The sequence below is a fragment of the Pan troglodytes genome, chromosome 23 (genome assembly GCF_028858775.2).
Source record: "Pan troglodytes isolate AG18354 chromosome 23, NHGRI_mPanTro3-v2.0_pri, whole genome shotgun sequence".
NCBI classification, from domain to species: domain Eukaryota; kingdom Metazoa; phylum Chordata; class Mammalia; order Primates; family Hominidae; genus Pan; species Pan troglodytes.
This window is the reverse complement of record NC_086016.1, coordinates 28,571,000-28,589,869: the sequence shown is the minus strand read 5'-3', so window position 1 is coordinate 28,589,869 and position 18,870 is coordinate 28,571,000. Positions and strand designations below refer to the sequence as shown.

Below are 18,870 nucleotides of genomic sequence, written 5' to 3'. Positions count from 1 at the left end.
CACACTATAGCACTTTGGGAGTCCAAGGTGGGTGGATCACCTGAGTCCAGGAGTTTGAGACCAGCCTGGCCAACATGGTGAAACCCCATCTCTACTAAAAATACAACAACAACAAAAAATTAATCGGGCATGGTGGTGGGTGCCTGTAATCCCAGCTACTCAGGAGGCTGAGGCAGGAGAATTGCTCGAATCTGGGAGGCAGAGGCTGCAGTGAGCCCAGATCATGCCATTGCACTCCAGCCTGGGCAACAAGAGTAAAACTCCATCTCAAAAAAAAAGAAAGAAAAAGAAAAAAGAAAACTTTAAAAAACTGGATAAAAGGTATCTGTCAAAACCTACCATGCTACAGGTTAATATTCTTCATGAGCACAGACACATGCATCATTAACAAAATAATAACTAATCAAGTCAAGCAACATTAGAAAACATAACATGTGTGTATAATGAAGAATTTAGCTCATCTTTGTCCCCAATTCTTAACCCCTAAACCTTTATAATTTCTTGAATAATAAGTGTGTCTTTGTTATCTGTGCATTTGTGGTAGACCCCTCAGGCCCTACTCAATAGTTTGTGCTAATGCGATAACTCAGGATGGGGGTTGGCCACACCAGAAAGACCAATCATGTGATTAGAGGGTGGAGACTTTGAGCTAAATGGTATCATCTCCAGGGAAGGGAGGGGGACTGGAGATTGAGTTCAATGATATAGGTGGTGATTCAATCAATCATATCTACATAATGAAGCCACAATACAAACTCTGGACACTGATGCTTGGGTAAGCTTTCCTGGTTGGCCATACTTTTAGAGTATTGCCACACTTTGATGCCCAGAGATCAATGTGTCCTTTATGTTTCAAGCCCTCTCAGACTTTGTTCTATATATGTCTTCTTTTGGCTGGTTCCAATTTGTATGCTTTGCTGTAATGAAACTGTAATTGTAAGTATATTGCTTTCCTGAGTTCTGTGACTCATTTTTCTGAATTATCAAACCTGAGGAAGTCTTTTGGGATGCTCAAACTTGTTGCCAGCTAGTATGAAATAAGGATGGCCCTAGGGACCCCTAGATTTGCTGCTGGTATCTGAAGTCTGAAGTGAGGGCAGTCTTGTGGAGAACTCTGCCCTCATATTTGCAGCTTGGCACTCATTGCAACATCCTATGGCCAAGTGGGGCTTATCTCAGGAATGCAAGGTTGGTTCAACATTTGAAAATTAATTATTGTAGTTTACCTTATTGACAGAATTTCTTTTAAAAACCCCTATAATCCCTTTTTGGCTTTCTGAGCAGTACCATGGTGGTTGGCAAGAACAAGCACCTTATGAAAGGTGGCAAAAAGGGAGCCAAGAAGAAAGTGGTTGATCCATTTTCTAAGGAAGACTTGTACAATGTGAAAGCACCTGCTATGTTCAATATAAGAAATATCAGAAAGATGCTAGTCACCAGGACCCAATGAACCAAAATTGCATCTGATGTCCTCATGGGTCATGTGTTTGAAGTGAGTTTTGCTGATTTGCAGAATGATGAAGTTGCATTTAGAAAATTCAAGCTGATTATTGAAGATGTTCAGGGCAAAAGCTACCTGACTAACTTCCATGGCATGAATCTTACCCATGACAAAATGTGTTCCATGGTCAAAAAATGGCAGACAGTGATCGAAGCTTGTGTTGATGTCAAGACTACCAATGGTTACTTGCTTTGTCTGTTCTGTGTTGGTTTTACTAAAAAATGCAACAATCAAATACGGAAGACTTCTTATGCTTAGCATCAACAGGTCCACCAAATCTGGAAGAAGATGATGGAAATCATGAACTGAGAGGTGCAGACAAATGACTTGAAAGAAGTGGTCAATAAACTGACTCCAGACAGCATTGGAAAAGACATAGAAAAGCCTTGCCAATCCATTTATCCTCTCCAGATGTTTTCATTAGAAAAGTAAAAATGCTGACTGGGCACAATGGCTCATGCCTGTAATCTCAGCACTTTGGGAGGCTGAGGTGGGTGTATCACGAGGTCAAGAGATCGAGACTATCCTGGCCAACATGGTGAAACCCTGTCTGTACTAAAAATACAAAAATTAGCTGGGCATGGTGGTGCACACCTATAGTCCCAGCTACTCGGGAGGCTGAGGCAGGAGAATCGCTTGAACCCGGAAGGCAGAGGTTGCAGTGAGCCAAGATCATGCCACTGCACTGCAGCCTGGTGACAGAGCAAGACTCTGTCTCAAAAAATAAAAAATAAAAAAAAAGAAAAGGAAAAAGAAAAGTAAAAATGCTGAAGAAGCCCAAGTATGAATTGGAAAAACTACTCATGGAGCTTCATGGTGAAGGAAGTAGTTCTGGAAAAGCCACTGGGGACAAGATAGGTGCTAAAGATGAGCAAGCTGATGGATATGAACCACCAGTCCAAGAATCTGTTTAAAGTTCGGACTTATAATCAGTGGGAAATAAAAAGTCCTATTTGTGAAAAAAGAAGAATTTGACAAAATTCAACACCCATTCATGATTAACAACTCTCAGCAAACTAGGAATGGAAGGGAAATGTCAACCTGATAAAAAGAACTATGATATACATTATGACAAAGTTTCTGAAAGTGTAGTAAGACAATTGTTTTGTGAAACTTTGTTTTACTTTGTGTTTGTGTGTGTGTGTGTTGCACTGGGTCCTAGAGAAGTTTTCAGAGTAGATACATGCACAAGAATGTTCGTTGCAACATTTCGTGAAAAATTTGAGGCAGCATTGATAAAAAGGAAAATGCACACACAAATTCATACAACAGGCCAGGCACGGTGGCTCACGCCTATAATCCCAGCACTTTGGGAGGCCGAGGTGGGCGGATCATCTGAGGTCAGGAGTTTGAGACCAGCCTGACCAACATGGAGAAACCCCATCTCTACTAAAAATACAAAATTAGCTGGGCATGGTGGCACATGCCTGTAATCCCAACTACTCAGGAGGCTGAGGCAGGAGAATTGCTTGAACCTGGAGGCGGAGGTTGCGGTGAGCCGAGATCATGTCATTGCACAAGCCTGGGCAACAAGAGTGAAACTCCATCTCAAAAAAAAAAAAAAAATTCATACAACACTATATGATGTAGTAGTTAAAGTGCATGGGCCAGAGCTAAATGCATCAAGATGGATAAATCTCCAAAACACAATGTTGAGCTAGAAGAGCAAATTGCAGATTGATGTTTGCAACATTATTATTTTTTGTAAGTGTGTGATAGGGTCTTGCTCCGTTGCCTAGGCTGGAGTGCAGTGGCATGATCTTGGCTTATTGCAGCCTCAACCTTCCGGGCTCACCTCAGCCTCCTGAGTAGCTGAAACTATAGGCACATGCTACCATGCCTGGCTAATTTTTTGATCTTTTGTAGAGATGGGATTTTGCTATGTTGCTCAGGCTGGCCTTAAGCTCCTAGGCTCAAGACATCCTCCTGTCTCTGCCTCCAAAAGTGTTGGGATTATAGGCATGAGCCACTGCATATATACATATTCTCACTAGGGGAAACTATATATTAATATGTATTTATAGGAAAAATCTTTCATGGGGATGATCAATACGAGTTCAGTGTAGTGGTTATTTCTGAGGAGGAAGGAAGGAGGAAAGGAGAATGAGATTTGGGAGGAGCACATAAAGGGGCTTCAACAATATTTGTAATATTTTACTCCTTTAAAAATAACCAAAACAAAATGTTAAGATTTGATAAAGTTGAGTGATGGGTACATAAACATTTGTTCTATTTTTCTTTAGGAATGTTGGAAATATTATGAGATTATAAATTATAAGAAGGCAATTTGACACGGTAAAATTAACCCTTTGTTTTTGAAAGTTTGAGTTGTGAGTTTCCAACACAGCTTGGGCTATTTGGAGATTTGCAAGTGCAGCTGTTTCAAGTGTGTTTCCAGAGGTTCCTGGTAGTCCCCACACGTCGGCAACAAGAGACAGGGGCAGAGGAAATGCCCAGGTTTCCCAGTTCTTCCCTCTGATCTGCTTGACCTTTCTCAGCTTTATATATTGGCCTCTGTATTTGGAAGCTATTATAAAAGACCCCAGGACTAAAATAACTTTGTAAACCACTGCCCCAAATAAAAGTTGGGAAGCTTTGCTCTGGGAAATATGAAGTTAAACCTGAGTCACAAATTCTAGGGAATAAGTTTGCCTAGAATATTATTTCCCTAGAATAAATGAAAGGGAATAGCCCTCCAAATGGGTTTATCACATTGGATGATTTAATTTGGTTGGTTGACACATACACATGAGTAATTCTATCTGTCCAGAAAGCAGAGCCACACACATGTGTTATAAGATGATAAATGTGTTCCCAGAACAAATCGAAATCACCTTGAGCTGATCCAATAAAGTGCTGCTAACATCTATTTAGCATTTGAACAGACGATGAACTTCCTGCTTACGTGCAAGTAGGTAGAGCTAGACACGAGCCTGCTGTTTGTGAAGCCTGGGGGAAAGCTTGCTTTTATACACTAGGGAAAGTGAATTAGTTAGAACCTCTTCCCAAAGCCATCCACCTGTTTCCACCACTGCTTTCCACTGGGTCACCCTGCACTTCTTCCACCTTGTGACCTTTATCCGGATGTCTCCAGTCATTCCATGTTCTCTAGGAGCTTTGCAATAGCTTTGGCTGGGCATGGAAACTAGGTGTGAGAGCCTGTATGTCTCCCAGATGGAAAAATAGAAATGAGAAGCGTGGCCAGGTTCCAATAAGAGATTTGAGAGAATCAGCCCTCTATAAAACCTGGAATAGAATTCAACACCTAAGTGAACTAGATCTTGTTTTGACAACACGCATCATTTCCCACCTCCATGAGCCTTTCTTGGTGGTAACAGACTATGACCAGTAATAGGTTTCCATGTCGGCACCCAGTTGGGGGTGATATTAAAATTACTTAACAATCTGTACACCATGGTGCCAACCATCAGAACGGATGCTGGCTGTAAAAAACGGACATGGCCATGTCATTACTTACTGATTCATACACCAGCCCCAGTCTGAGTGATACAGAAATCTAATCTTCAAGAAATTTCTGATGGGTTGCGTCTGAGTCCAGGAGCAGCTATACCTTAAAGCTTCCAGCTATAATGGAGAAGCTTCTTCCTGTTCTGAATCTACTTTTAAAAAATGAGTTCATGTCCTTTGTAGGGACATGGATGAAACTGGAAACCATCATTCTCAGCAAACTAACGCAAGAACAAAAAACCAAACACCGCATATTCTCACTCATAGGTGGGAATTGAACAATGAGATCACATGGACACAGGAAGGGGAATATCACACTCTGGGGACTGTGGTGGGGAGGGGGGAGGGGGGAGGGATAGCATTGGGAGATATACCTAATGCTAGATGACGAGTTAGTGGGTGCAGCGCACCAGCATGGCACATGTATACATATGTAACTAACCTGCACAATGTGCACATGTACCCTAAAACTTAAAGTATAATAAAAAAAAAAAAGAAAAAGAAAAACAGTATTAAATAAAGAAATTAAAAAGAAAAAAAAAAATGTTCCCAACACAGGGGAGGTGAACTACCTGTCAGCTGCTTCTAAATGCTGAGAAGTCAACTGGGAAGGCTATTCATTTATTCAACATATAATTATTGAGCATATACTATGCTAAGCCCACTGAACATACAGCAGTGATTGTATACCAGCAGCCTCTGCGTTAAATCCAGCACAAAGATATGCTTAATGTGGCCTGCACAGGGTTTTAAAAATTGCCAACATTTAAAAATTAGGAGACACCATATAAAAATCTAGATTTTCAGTTTCTCTTGGAAAACAGCAATATCTGGTCACCCTGGGTCAGATTTCTGCAAAACAGCAAATTGGCTGGTGTGTGGTTTGCTGCAGTGCTCACCCAATCCCTCTTGCTCTCCAGCTCCAGTGACAATTGTCACTTGCCATTCTCATCCTCTTTGCACTATGTATGAGTACGTGTATGAGTGTGTGTGTGTGTGTGTGTGTGTGTTTATAGTAAGGAAATATTTCTCTGCTCCCATGTCTCTGTCAAAAGGGGAAAAACAAAAGCCAGACCAAGAGGGCTGAATGATTTTTATTAGTCTTGGCTCCTTCTCTTGTTTCTGTTACCTGTCATGTTCCAAAGACACTTGAGTTTGCAGCTCCTGGAACACAATGATGCCAAAAACCAAAACAACAAAACAACAAAAAAAGAGTCTGCCTCAGGGAGTTTGCAGGAGGAAGGATTAAACTTGACAACCTAAGGTAATCCCTCACCCAGGACCCAGTAGCAAGTAGAGGGAAGGAAGAAACTGCAAGTACAAAGGCTTATATGTGTGAATAAGCTTGGCTTCAAGCATGGCAAAAGGCCTGCTGTGGCTGGGACAGACGAGAGGGAGTGTGGAGGGAGAGGAATTTGGAGACCAGCTCAGACCTTTTAAGCCATGGTAAGCAACTTGCGTTTCATTCTAAGTGGCATGACATAGTTTCTGCTCTCCTCTCCTTAACAAGGCTTGGATCTTGTTACTTCATGTAGCTACGGTAATAGCAATAGCAATAGCAATTTCAACTACAAGACAGGAGAGGCGGGTGAGGTTTGCATCTACCTAAACTATTAGTATCGCTCAGGTGTCCAGCAGTGGGGAAATGATATGCTCCCACATTGGGTCCTTTGAAGAGGGCTTGCTAGTTATTTATTTATTTATTTATTTATTTTTAGAGATCAGGTCTTGCTCTGCCACCCAGGCTGGAATGCAGTGGTGCAATTATGGCCCACTGCAGCCTTCAACTCCCGGGCTCAAGTGATTCTTCAGCCTCAGCCTCCTGAGTAGCTGGGACTATAGGTGTGGGCTATCATACCTGGCTAATTTTTAAAATATTTTGTAGAGATGGAGTCTTGCTATGTTGCCCAGGCTGGTCTTGGAACTCCTAGCCTCAAGTGATCCTCCTGCCTGTCCTCCCAAAGTGTTGGGATTATAGGCATGAACCACCGCACCCAGCCTGAAGAGGGTTTAATAAAGGGATTGAACAGCGTTGAAGAAAACTCCGAGAAGGATATGGTACCCCAGACTAATAACAGACTAGTAACAGGGGGAGACTAGGAACAGGGGAGATGTCATCTCCTTGGGCCTGAATGGACAAAGGAAGGCTACCAGAACCTGGAGAGTGGCTACCAGAACCTGGAGAGACCCATATTGTTTAGAGAGGGCTGGATTATTCTCATAAGGGACACAGTCAGCTTGTGGTAACTCCACAAAGAGAAAGCCAGGAGAAATGACCTCACTCTCCTCCCACCTTTTTATTTCCTGCCGTGGCTGCCTGTAGAGTATACCCAACTAAAAGCCAGAGAGAGGACGCTCATTGATGGAAGTTAGCCTCCAGGAACCTAGGACAGAGAGGAGGTGGCCATAGAGTGGCTTTTGGCAGGACACAAGATACTCAATTCACCATCCAGGACACAGGACAAGAAAATAGCATCCCTATTTGTAGTAGGGATAAGATTCAGGTGTGGTGTCTGTAGACAATATTATCCAATTCCTCCAACTTCCGGGGAGAATAACCGCCCGGTTTCAGGAAGCCCAGGGGCCAAAGCAAGGAGAACCTTTGGGATCCGGCAAAGGATCTGAATAGATAAGCTATTCAGATGCCCATTCAGCACTGCCAAGATGGTGCAAGAGACACCTTCGATTGGTAGGGTGTCCCTCGAGAGATGTTCCTGATCTGCTATTACTGGAATTTGCAACTCCTGTAAAAAGCTGCCTGGGGCATGAGTCACCCAGTCGCTGTCCAAACCACTGCCTCTGCAGCACACCATTCCATTCCCCGATTCTCCTCTCTCTTTCTGCAGCTGCAATCCGAGAGGCATTTGTTCCCTCCAGGGAGGGGCCCCAGGACCTGGAGACAGCATCCTTCCCTGGCCGGCTGCCTTTGCACACTGCAGGTAGTTGGAATTTTCTGAGTTTCAGGGAGAAAGAAGCCTGTCTGAAGAGCCCAGACAGTATGTCTCCTCATCACCTGGCACATACCTAGAGGGAACAAAGTGAACACTGTAACTGGGAGTCACCTGGATCAATGTTACAAGCTCAAGCATGGTAAATGAATTTAGGACAGCTCCAAGGAGCTAAGTTTTCTTTGCATTTCTTTTTTGTTTTGATTTGTTTCAGCCTAAGACAGCATCCAATTCTTTGCATTTCTTAATAGTTAGTTTGATCTGAATGCATCTGGTAGTTTTGCAGAAGCCTCAATCAGATGCATTAGGGGTTAGTTCAGTTTTTTTCGTTTTTCTTGCAAGCTTCCTTTTTGTTGTCTTTTTGTCTGTATTTTCCCCTCCCTTACACCTGTCTAAGGTAGTTATATATCATCCCTGCCAGATTCTATCTAGTTGATTCAGCAGTGGAGTGGGAGGGTGTTCAGGTCACGACGTGACTGTTATAAACTCAACCTACTGGCTGACACATATGACCTACCTAGAACTGAGAGGCTGTGTACTCAATGTTCCTCCCAGTCTTTTGCTGGCAAAGTCATCATGATTTCTGTTAACCTAAGAGGCACAGTTCAGAATTTTTGCCTTTACAAACTCTTACTTCACCTGGTGGAAGAAAACAAGGAGCTGTAGGCTCAAATGTAGGTTTGAATCCCCGTTTTACCCATCATTGGCTATGCAGCCTTAGACATGGGTTACTGAAGCTCTCGGAGCCTCAGTTGTCCATCTGTAACAATGGGCTTATTACCAACCTCACAGTATTGTCATAGCAATCAAATGAGATAATATAAGCAAACCACTTACACACAGTCTGACTTAGGAGTACCCAACAACTTTTAGTTTTCTCCTGTCCTCAGCCTCCTTATCCACCAAAGCACACACATTTTAACCATTTTTATTCAAGCTACTGACTCCAGGATTTTGCTTGACCACAAGAAGAGTTAGCATGAATATGAACAACTGTATTGTTACTCACAGCTTTCATTACCCCTTGTAGCTCCCTTGACCCGGGCAACACAGCGTCCTCATCAAACCTTCTGCTAGGTTGTGTCATATGAAGAGTGTGATGTTTGATGCACGATGTTGATTTGGGAAGTGGTAGATTCAGAGCAATGAACTAGAAATGCAGAAGGTGGGTGGTCAGGGGTCATGGAATGTAAGGGTGTGCCAGGGACTCAGGGGACTTGAGAGGGGCTGTGAAAAACTGTGGGACTGCTGAGAATCCTAGGGAATGAAATTTAAGCCTCCCTAATGGGGCCATGTGGGGATATTGGACAGGTTTGCCTGGCACACAAGAGGCCCTCAATTAATATTGGTGAATGAATACATTTGGAGGATTGGCTGAACGGGCAAACCATTGGTGGTCTCAGGGAACTTAGAAGATTGAGTTCCTGCTTAAATGCCCCTTATCAGAGAAGCCCTCTTTGACAAGCACAACAGCACTCCATCAGTCCTTTCTCACAGTGCTTATTATCATATTGCATATTTATTTATTTATTTTTTCTTGAGACAGAGTCTCACTCTGTCATCCAGGCTGCAGTGCAATGGCATGATCTCAGCTCACTGCAACTGCTGCCTCCTAGGTTCAAGTGATTCTCCTGCCTCAGCCTCCCAAGTAGCTGGGACTACAGGCACATGCCACCATGCCTGGCTAATTTTTGTATTTTTAGTAGAGATGGGGTTTTGCCATATTGGCCATGCTGGTCTCAAACTCCTGACCTCAGGTGATCCACCCACCTTGGCCTCCCAAACTGTTGGGATTACAGGTGTGAGACACCACGCCCAACCATATTGCATATTTATTATACTCTTGTTTACTGTTTGTCATATCCACTAGCATATAAGCCCTATGAGGGCAGGGATGCGGTCTCTTTGGGTCTCTCCTGTATCTTCAGTGACTAGAGTAAAGCTTGGCACCGAGACTCAGTAAATTTGTTTATTTATTTATTTATTTTGAGACAGTCTCACTCTGTAACCCAGGCTGGAGTGCAGTGGTGCACTTATGGCTTACTGTAGTCTCTACCTCCCTGGGCTCAAGTGATCCTCTTACCTCAGCCTCCTGAGTAGCTGAGCAGCCCAGCTAATAAAAAAAATTAGTAGGGCTAATATTTGTAGAGATGGGGTTTCACCACGTTGCCCAGGATGGTCGTAAACTTCTGGGCTCAAGCAATCCACCTGCCTTCGCCTCCCAGAGTGCTAAGCATACAGGCAGGAGCCACCATGCCCGACCTTCAGTAAGTGTATTTAAATAAGTGATTGTAGACATGAGAGCTATTATAGAGGTGGGTGGGAATGAGAGTGCCTGGGAGAAAGACTTGCAGTGCTTCTCAAACCTCAGTTGCCTGAGACTCACCTGTGGTTGGGTTGAAACTCCTGACCTACTCAATCAGAATCTGAATCAGGAACATGGAGGCCTGTATTTATCAGCTGCTCTAGTAGTTCGAATGCAGATGTTTTGAGGACCACATTGAGAAATACTTGCCTCATAGAAATGGATGGATTTCCCCCAACAATATATCTCCCTTCTGGAGTAGACTTTTCCTCTCTACTTATCTCCGAATCACTTTGCAACATCCAGACACTCGATCTAATAGCTCTTCACAGCTTTATAGATCGCCTTGGTGAAGGCCACCCAGAATAACTTTATGAAAAGGAAGAGACAGATTTCTCCAAACCGCTCCATTCAAAAATGATGCTCCAGGTCTCCCAAAACACTCCTTCCTAAATGCCCCACTTGCTTTCACATTATAAAGATACGTATTTATTTATTTTTACTTTTAGCCCGTTAGTGTCCATTATCTAATAGTCTCTAGTCTCTTATTTCTAAATGATCCTTTGTGTTTGGATTGCTCATTTTAGAAAGTAACCTCAAAGAATGAAGATTGCAACTTCTATTTTCTATCTTCTCTTAGTGCCAGCTGTTCAAGAGGATGCTCGCTTAATGCTCTTAACTCCTGGACCAATTAACAGCCACAGCAGGGCCCTGAGTAGGGGCTTGAAACGTGAAAATGAGGACAAGTGCAATACTAATAATAACAGCTTCCAAGTTTCTCCCTTTCCATAACACCAATGACTTGATGTAAGGAAAGAGGAATTTACCTTTTCTCTTTTTTTTGAGACAGAGTCTCCACCCAGGCTGGAGTGCAGTGGCATGATCATGGCTCCCTGCAGCCTTAAACTGGGCTCAAGTGATCCTCCTGCCTCAGCCTCTCAAGTATCTGGGATTATAGGCACATGCCACAATGCCTGGCTAATTTTTGTATGTTTTGTAGAGATGGGGTCCCACTATGTCACTCAGGCTGGTTTCAAACTCCGGGCCTGAAGTTATCCTCCCACTTCAGCCTCCTAAAGTACTGGAATTACAGGCATGAGTCACTGTGCCAGGCAAAAAAGGAATTTTTATATTGCTATGTAACTTTCACTTTTTCTTCCCTACTCTTTTGCTTTCTTTTCTAACCCATCAAAATTATCTGGCTCTAAAGGAAATTATTCATGTAGACTCAAGAATATGTTTACAGTATGGATTTCTAGGTTAACATGAGAGATGGGACTTTGCAGTATGAACAAACGGGGATGCTAACAATTTTGCTGTTGCTGACTCACCTTACATTTAAAGCATAAATTGTGGCTCATGCCTGGAGTCCTAGCACTTTGAGAAGCTGAGATGGGAGGACTGCTTGAGCCCAGGAGTTCTAGATCAGCCTGAGCAACATAGGGAGACCCCATCTGTACAAAAAATAGAAAAATTAGCCAGGCATGGTGGTGTGCACCTGTAGTCCCAGCTGCTCAAGAGACTGAGGTGCAAGGATCGATTGAGCCTGGGAGTTTCAGGCTGCAGTGAGCCATAATCATGCCACTGTATTCCAGCCTGGATGACAGAGCAAAACTCTGTCAAAAAAATTAATAAAGAGGCATATGTTGGCAGGACAGATGGCTCTTGCCCTCTGAATTTGTGGAAATGTTATTTTACTCCTGTGCCCCTCACTGATGATAAAAGCAGTGGTAGGAGAATGAAGGCTGGAACTCACTTGATTGGCACCTACTGCTGCTGGTGGTGGTGATAGTGATAATGTGTATCTGTGCATGTGTGTTGCAGCAAACAGTCTCATCTTTTATTAAAATGCTTCTGACGATTCTTCAGTCCTTACTTCCAGCCCTAAATCTGAAATCCTTCCATCTTTTCCTTTTCAGTTACCAACGCTGCCATTCTCCCAGAGCCCTTGTTTTGAATATTAGAAGCCAACTTTGATCCTTTTCACTTATAAATGCTTGCCACATCCCGTACAGTCTACCTCCCTTGTCTTTCTCACAAGCATCTCTTTCCCATTCTCTTTGCTACCATGGTAATTCCAATCTGCACAATTCCCCAATCTGTACCCTCTTCCCCATTCCTCCTACATATCATTCATGGTTTAAGCCTCCTAAATGAACAACTTGGTTTCAATGGCTCTCAGTTAACCAATGGAAAAGATATACAAGCTCATCAGCCTGGTTGTCAAGACCTTGCACAAGAAAGCCCCTATCTGGCTAAGCATATCCCCTATACACGGACATTTTCCTCCTTTAGGTATTTGCTCAGGCTGTGTCTATGTCCAGGAATGCCTTCCTTTGGTGTTGTGCATCTGTAAAAATCTTTTTTCACCATTTGAAGCCTCATGAAGTGCCTATAAATCAGCCCTTTGGTTTAGCCGATCTTTACTGAGTTTTAGGCACAGTGCTAGGTACTAGGGAAGCAAATAAATAAAGCGTGGTCCCTGCTCTCGGAGGAGTTCACAGACTGATAGGGAAGAGGGACGGAAGAGCAGGTAATTCAATAAAGCTGATAGTTCCAAGGATTCAGATTTCTGTGGAGTACTGAGAAGGGGCACCTGACTTAGACCTTTTTGTGGGATGGAAATGGTAAGAGAATAGGTAAGTTGATACTTGGGCCAAGTCTTAAGGGGTGAGCAAAAGTTAGGTGAAGATTGCAGGGCAAGGCATGAGCCAAAGATGGAGATGGAACAAACATAAAGGGATGGGATACTGAGCAAGCCACAGCTCCAAGAAGAGGCACAGCCAGTTGCTCAGTCATGTGGGACATCTCCGAGCAGACTGTAGAGAAACACTGTGCCTCAGAACAGTTCATCAAAGAGAGGAAGAGAGATGAATTTTTCCCATGTTTCCTCTTGACTCTTGACTCTCATTAATTAAAGTTTATTTCACGGAGCAGTCAGTCTCCACACTTAAACTAGCATTTCTGGGAAGCTGCTGGGAAGGCCAGATCCCAGGCTCTGTTGCATGGTGCTTCATCTGTATCTAGACATCATGAGCAGAGTCAAGTCTCCATGAGGCTGGTGTGGTCAGGAACTTGGGTGTCCAGCTGCTATGGCTCCCGCCATGGTGAATGCAGTGAAGATTGTGTCTGACCCCAGCCTTATCTCAGAGAAGGCAAGAAGGTCAGCACTGGGGCAGTGGAGGCTTTGGCTGTGATAATGGTGTCTGGGCTTTCCAAGAGGGGGAGCATCAATTGTGACTGATACAGTCCACCCCTGGAACTCCTCAGCTATACTTATGCGTTTTTATGATATCCAGCTTTCATACTATAATATCTAGCCTCAATTTTTGGAAAACAGGGCTACTACATGGAGGGTGGATCTGAGGAGGGCAAGATCAGGAGCAGAGAGATTAGCTAGGATGCTACTGCACCAGTCTTAGCAAGCATATCAACTGGGACAATGATCGTGGCAATGAAAAAGAGCAAGAGAACTTGAGAAACATTTAGGAGATGAACAAAATTTGGTGATTGATGGATGTGGGGGTTAAGGGAGAAGAAGGAATCCAGGTTGAGTCCCAGCTTTCTACCTTGGGTAACTGGAAGAAGGATAGTGATTCCAGCAACTGAAATGGAGAAGTCAGAAGTTTTCCATTAACTACTGGAATCATGGATAAAAACCAAAAGGTTAAGGTCATAGTTTTCTAATGGCTCAAATGAAGTTTACCAGAAAAGTAAAGGCCAAGAATGGGACCTTTGTCAGAATAGCTAAGTTTTTATATCATAACAGAGAAACAAAAATTTTAGTTTCTCTATTTTTTTGAATCTATTTTTTAAAAATAAATTGAGGGTTCTCTTTAGAAGCTGTCTTTTAAAATTTCGTCTTATGGTATGTTAATCTGACAGCTGTTAGAAGATGCTATTATCTTTCATTTCGCATTACTGCCTTACAGAATAGATTTAAAAAATAGATATACTGTATAATCACACAAGTCGAGGAGCTCTTTTTTAGCCCTGAGAGTGGGAGGTAGATTGGCATGCAAGAGATGCTGGGTTCATTTTGTAAGCGTATTCACAGTCATGTTGTTGCACTGACCTGTCAAGATTTAAACTCTGAGAAGAGCAAACTGGTTTCTTGCCCATAATAAAATCATGTCTGAAGTCAGGAGCCTGCAGATCAGCAGGTCTGCTTCACCCGATAGCTGCCCAGAGCTTGTTTTTAAAAGGACAGAAAAATCCAGACAGGATGTTGGGATCTAGAAACGGTGTCAAGCCATTCTTATGATGGTTTGTTTTCCTTTGTCCTCTTTGCAAAGTTGTGCTATTGTTTCTCTTTCACATCAGGTCTTAGAAAATATATGGCCGGGTAGTTCTGGACATCTTGACTTGAAATTTCCAGCAGCTCTTACAGCAAGTGCTTTTTTGTCTCCATGGAAACCAACAATGTTTTGAAGAGGCGGTGACAGGTGGAGCACATATGAGCTACCATGGGGAGTGCATGTCAGTCTATCAGTTAAAGTCAATGGCAAAATACCCACAGTTCTGGGGCTTTCTATGGCACACCCAATTTGACCTTCCGAAGGAAGAGAAGCAGAATGATGAAGATGAAGTCATTTCTCCCCCCAGCATTTCAAGCCTATACACTGGTTCCTCTTTACATCACCAAGTCATTGTTCCAATTCATCTTCAGCACTCCCACTTTTAAGCCACCAGTGGGGCAGATGCGGTGACTGACGCCTGTGTGAATCTTGTGATCACAGTGCTAGGGAGATGGCTCTGGCAAGGGGAGGCTACTTTTCCATTGGCTGGTATTTCCTCACTTGTGGGATTCATTCCCAGGAACCCTAGCTTTTCTTACTAGTAAATTTCAGGTTGGGGCATTTGCTTTAAGAATTCATGGTTTTCACATATGCATGTGTGGGGGAGAGAGGAGCATGCATTTTTCACAAACCCTGGGATTCTTCTGGATTTGGGGACACATTCCTGATTGATCCGTAGAGGCGGGACCCACCTGCAAAAATCCAATTACTTGTAAGCCAGGCATGGAGCACTATCAACAGGAGAGCAGTACTGACCTTCCACTCCAGCTTCCTAATCAGCTGGTAATGATACGTTTTTATGGAAACAAATATATGTAGGGTGGGTGTGGGGGCTCATGCCTGTAATCCCAGTGCTTTGGGAGGCCGAGGCAAGTGGATTGCTTGAATACAGGAGTTTGAGACCAGCCTGGGCAGCAGAGCAAAACCCTGTCTCTACAAAAAAAAAAAAAAAAAAAAAAAAAAAAAAAAGTCCAGGTGCGATGGCTCATGCCTGTAATCCTAGCAGTTTGGGAGGCCGAGGTGGGAGGATTGCCTGAGCTCAAGAGTTTGAGATCAGCCTGGGCAACACGGTGAAACCCCGTCTCTACTAAAAAAACACAACAAATTAGCCAGGCATGGTGGTGTGCACCTATAGTCCCAGCTACTCGAGAGGCTGAGGCAGGAGAATTGCTTGAACCCAGGAGATGGAGGCTGCAATGAGCCAAGACTGTGACACCGCACTCCAGCCTGGCGACAGAGCGAGACTCTGTCTCAAAAAATAAAATTAAATAAATAAATAAAAAATAAATAAATAAGCTGGGCATAGTGGTATGTGCTTGTAGTCCCAGCTACTCGGGAGGCTGAGGCAGGAGGATCCTTTGAGTCCAGGAGGTCGAAGCTGTAGTGAACTGTGATTGTGCCACTGCACTCCAGCCTGGGCAACAGAGTGAGACTGTGTCTCAAGAAAGAAAAAGGAAGGAAGGGAGGGAGGGAGGAAGGAAGAAAGGAAGGAAGGAAAGAAAGGAGGAAGGAAGGAAGGAAGGTAGGAAGGAGGGAAGGAGGGAAGGAAGGAAGGGAGGGAGGGAAGTAAGAGGGAGAAAGGGAGAAAGGGAGGGAGAGAGGAGGGAGGAAATAAGGAAAGAAGAAAGAAAGAAAAGAAGCAAAGAAATGTAATTTTCAATAAGATTCAGCAAAAACACTTCACTGCTCTCACAAACGCAAAAGGAGAAACTGTTATATATATTTCCTCTGGCTTTTAAAAGCCATTTGACCGCAGAAGAGGCACTCTTGTTTGTCTCATCACACACTCTCATCTGAGAACTTGCAGGAGATGCCACATATGCCCTTGTTCTTGACCACTTATGTGCACCTGTGTCCCTTGCCTTGAGGGCCTTCTCTGGAGACCTCCGTTTGTTGACACAGGGGGCAGGCCTGAAAGTATCAGGGATTAACATCCTCTGACAGCAGCCCTCATACAATGACTGCTGAGAGCTGGAAGACAAATATCTCTACTCCTTCACCATTTGGAATAGGAAGACCAAAGTGTGTATTCTCCACTGGTCCCCTGGGGTCCCCAGAGGGATGGAGCTCCAGTCGCCCACAGGACTAACTTGCTCGATGTACTTTTTTACTAACCGTCGCCTCTTCCCTGTCTTATTTCCCTACTTTCCTATAAATATTTCCTGGGAGGGCTTCTTATGTATTTATTTTTATTTCATTTTCCCATCAACTTTTTTTTATTGAGGTGAAATTCGCGTAGCATAAAATGAACCTTTGCAAAGTAAACAGTTCAATGGCATTTAGTATAGGTGCAATGTTGTGCAACCCCACTGCTAATTCCAAAATATTTTCATCACCTCAGAAGAATACCCTAAACACATCAAGCAGTTACTCCTCCTTCTTTCCTACCCCTAGTCCCTGGCAACCACCAATCTGCTTCCTGTCTCTATGGATTTGCCTCTTCTGGATATTTCATATTGATGGAAGCATAGAATATGTGATCTTTTGTGTCTGGCTTCTTTCACTTAGGATAATGTTTTCAAGGTTCATCTGTGTTACCGCATGTATCAGTATTTCATCTTTTTTTTTTTGACGGAGTCTCGCTCTGTCGCCCAGGCTGGAGTGCAGTGGCGCGATCTCGGCTCACTGCAAGCTCCACCTCCCGGGTTCATGCCATTCTCCTGCCTCAGCCTCCCGAGTAGCTGGGACTGCAGGCGCCCACCACCATGCCCGGCTAATTTTTTGTATTTTTAGTAGAGACGGGGTTTCACCGTGTTAGCCATGGTGGTCTCGATCTCCTGACCTTATGATCCGCCTGCCTCGGCCTCCCAAAGTGCTGGGATTACAGGTGTGAGCCACCGCGCCCGGCCCATTTCATCCTTTTTTATGGCTGAATAATATTTCATTGTATAGGCCACAATTTACTTATTCTTTTGTCCATTAATGGACATTTGGGTTGTTTCCACCTCTTGGCTGAAGAGTGCTGCTTTGAACATCCACGTACAAGTATTTGTTTAAGAACCTGTTTTTTAAATTCCTTTGAGCATATACTTAAAAGTGGAATTGTAGCATCACATGGCAATTCCATTAACTTCTTGAAGAATTGCTCAACTGTTTCCACAGCAGCTATACAAGGATTGCAGTTTCTCCCCATCTTTGCCAATGCTTGCCACCTTGTTTCTGTTTTTGTTTTTATTATGGCATACTAGTGGGTGTGAAGTGGCAATCTCTGTTTCTGTTTGCATTTCTCTAATTATTAGTGATGGTAAGCATCTTTTTTCTTTATTTTTATAGACAAGGTCTTGCTCTGTCGCCTAGGCTGGAGTGCACATGACCATAGCTCATTGCAGCCTCAGACTCCTGGGCTCAAGTGATCCTTCCACCTCAGCCTCCTAAGTAGCTGGGATTACAGGCATGCACCACCACACCTTGCTAATTTAATTAATTTGTTTTTTTTTTTTTGGTAGAGACAAGGTCTCACTATGTTGCCCGGCTTGTCTCAAACTCCTGGGCTCAAGTAATCTTCCTGCCTTGGCCTCTCAAAGTGTTGGGATTATAGTTGTGAGCCATCACACCCATCCTAGGCATCTGTCTTACTAATTTGTTTTTATTTTGAAAAATTCCAAACACATTGAGAAGTTTAAAAAAAAAAAAGGACACAGAACACCTCCTGTGTATACCCTCCACTTCTAATTGGGCATTTCCTGCAAACTAGAAGTTTTGTGTAGAGGCTTGAGTAGGTTCAGGTAAAACATTTCAACTTGGCATCTTTCATAATATTAGCAGGAGAGAGTACTGAGCGTTTTCTATGGGCCAATTGTCTCACACCGATATTCTCATGGAATCTCATGATGATTCTGGGTAGAGGATGCAGTGGTTGCTTCTACCTCCCTAGAATCCACAGCTCTCTCTCCTGGTAATGACATTTTGATTTTCGTCCCAGAAACCACTCATCCTTTGTCGATCCAGCTGCTCAGATGAGGCTGACCTCAACTTCCAACCCCAGAGGTGCATGTGACTGAGGCATTACAACTAGAGACGCCATGATTGGCCAGGGAGAGGCACGTGGCCCAAGTTGGGCCAATAAGAGCCAGCCTCTGAGCTGCCATAGATCATTGAATATAAGGTACATCTTTGTAGGACTCACTGTTCTTTTACATATGCTGAAGATGGTGCTGCCAAGTAGTTATAAAATAGCATCAATTGTAAGATATACCTTAATTTCAGAAATGTTCATATGTGAAAGGAAAGAAACTGTCTTAGATTGCTGGACTGGAGGTCATCTCACCCTCCCTGGAGGACAGTCTACCTGAAGAGTTGAGTAGTGTTTACCCCCACCCTCTTTTTTTTTTTTTTTAAGAGATGAGGTCT

At 43.4% G+C, this 18,870-nt stretch overlaps 1 pseudogene; it reads left to right on the top strand.

Annotated features, from left to right (window-relative positions):
- The first annotated feature begins 1,288 nt into the window (after nt 1-1,288).
- Nucleotides 1,289-2,415, top strand: LOC100610752 (small ribosomal subunit protein eS1-like; annotated as a pseudogene).
- The last annotated feature ends 16,455 nt before the right edge of the window (nt 2,416-18,870 follow it).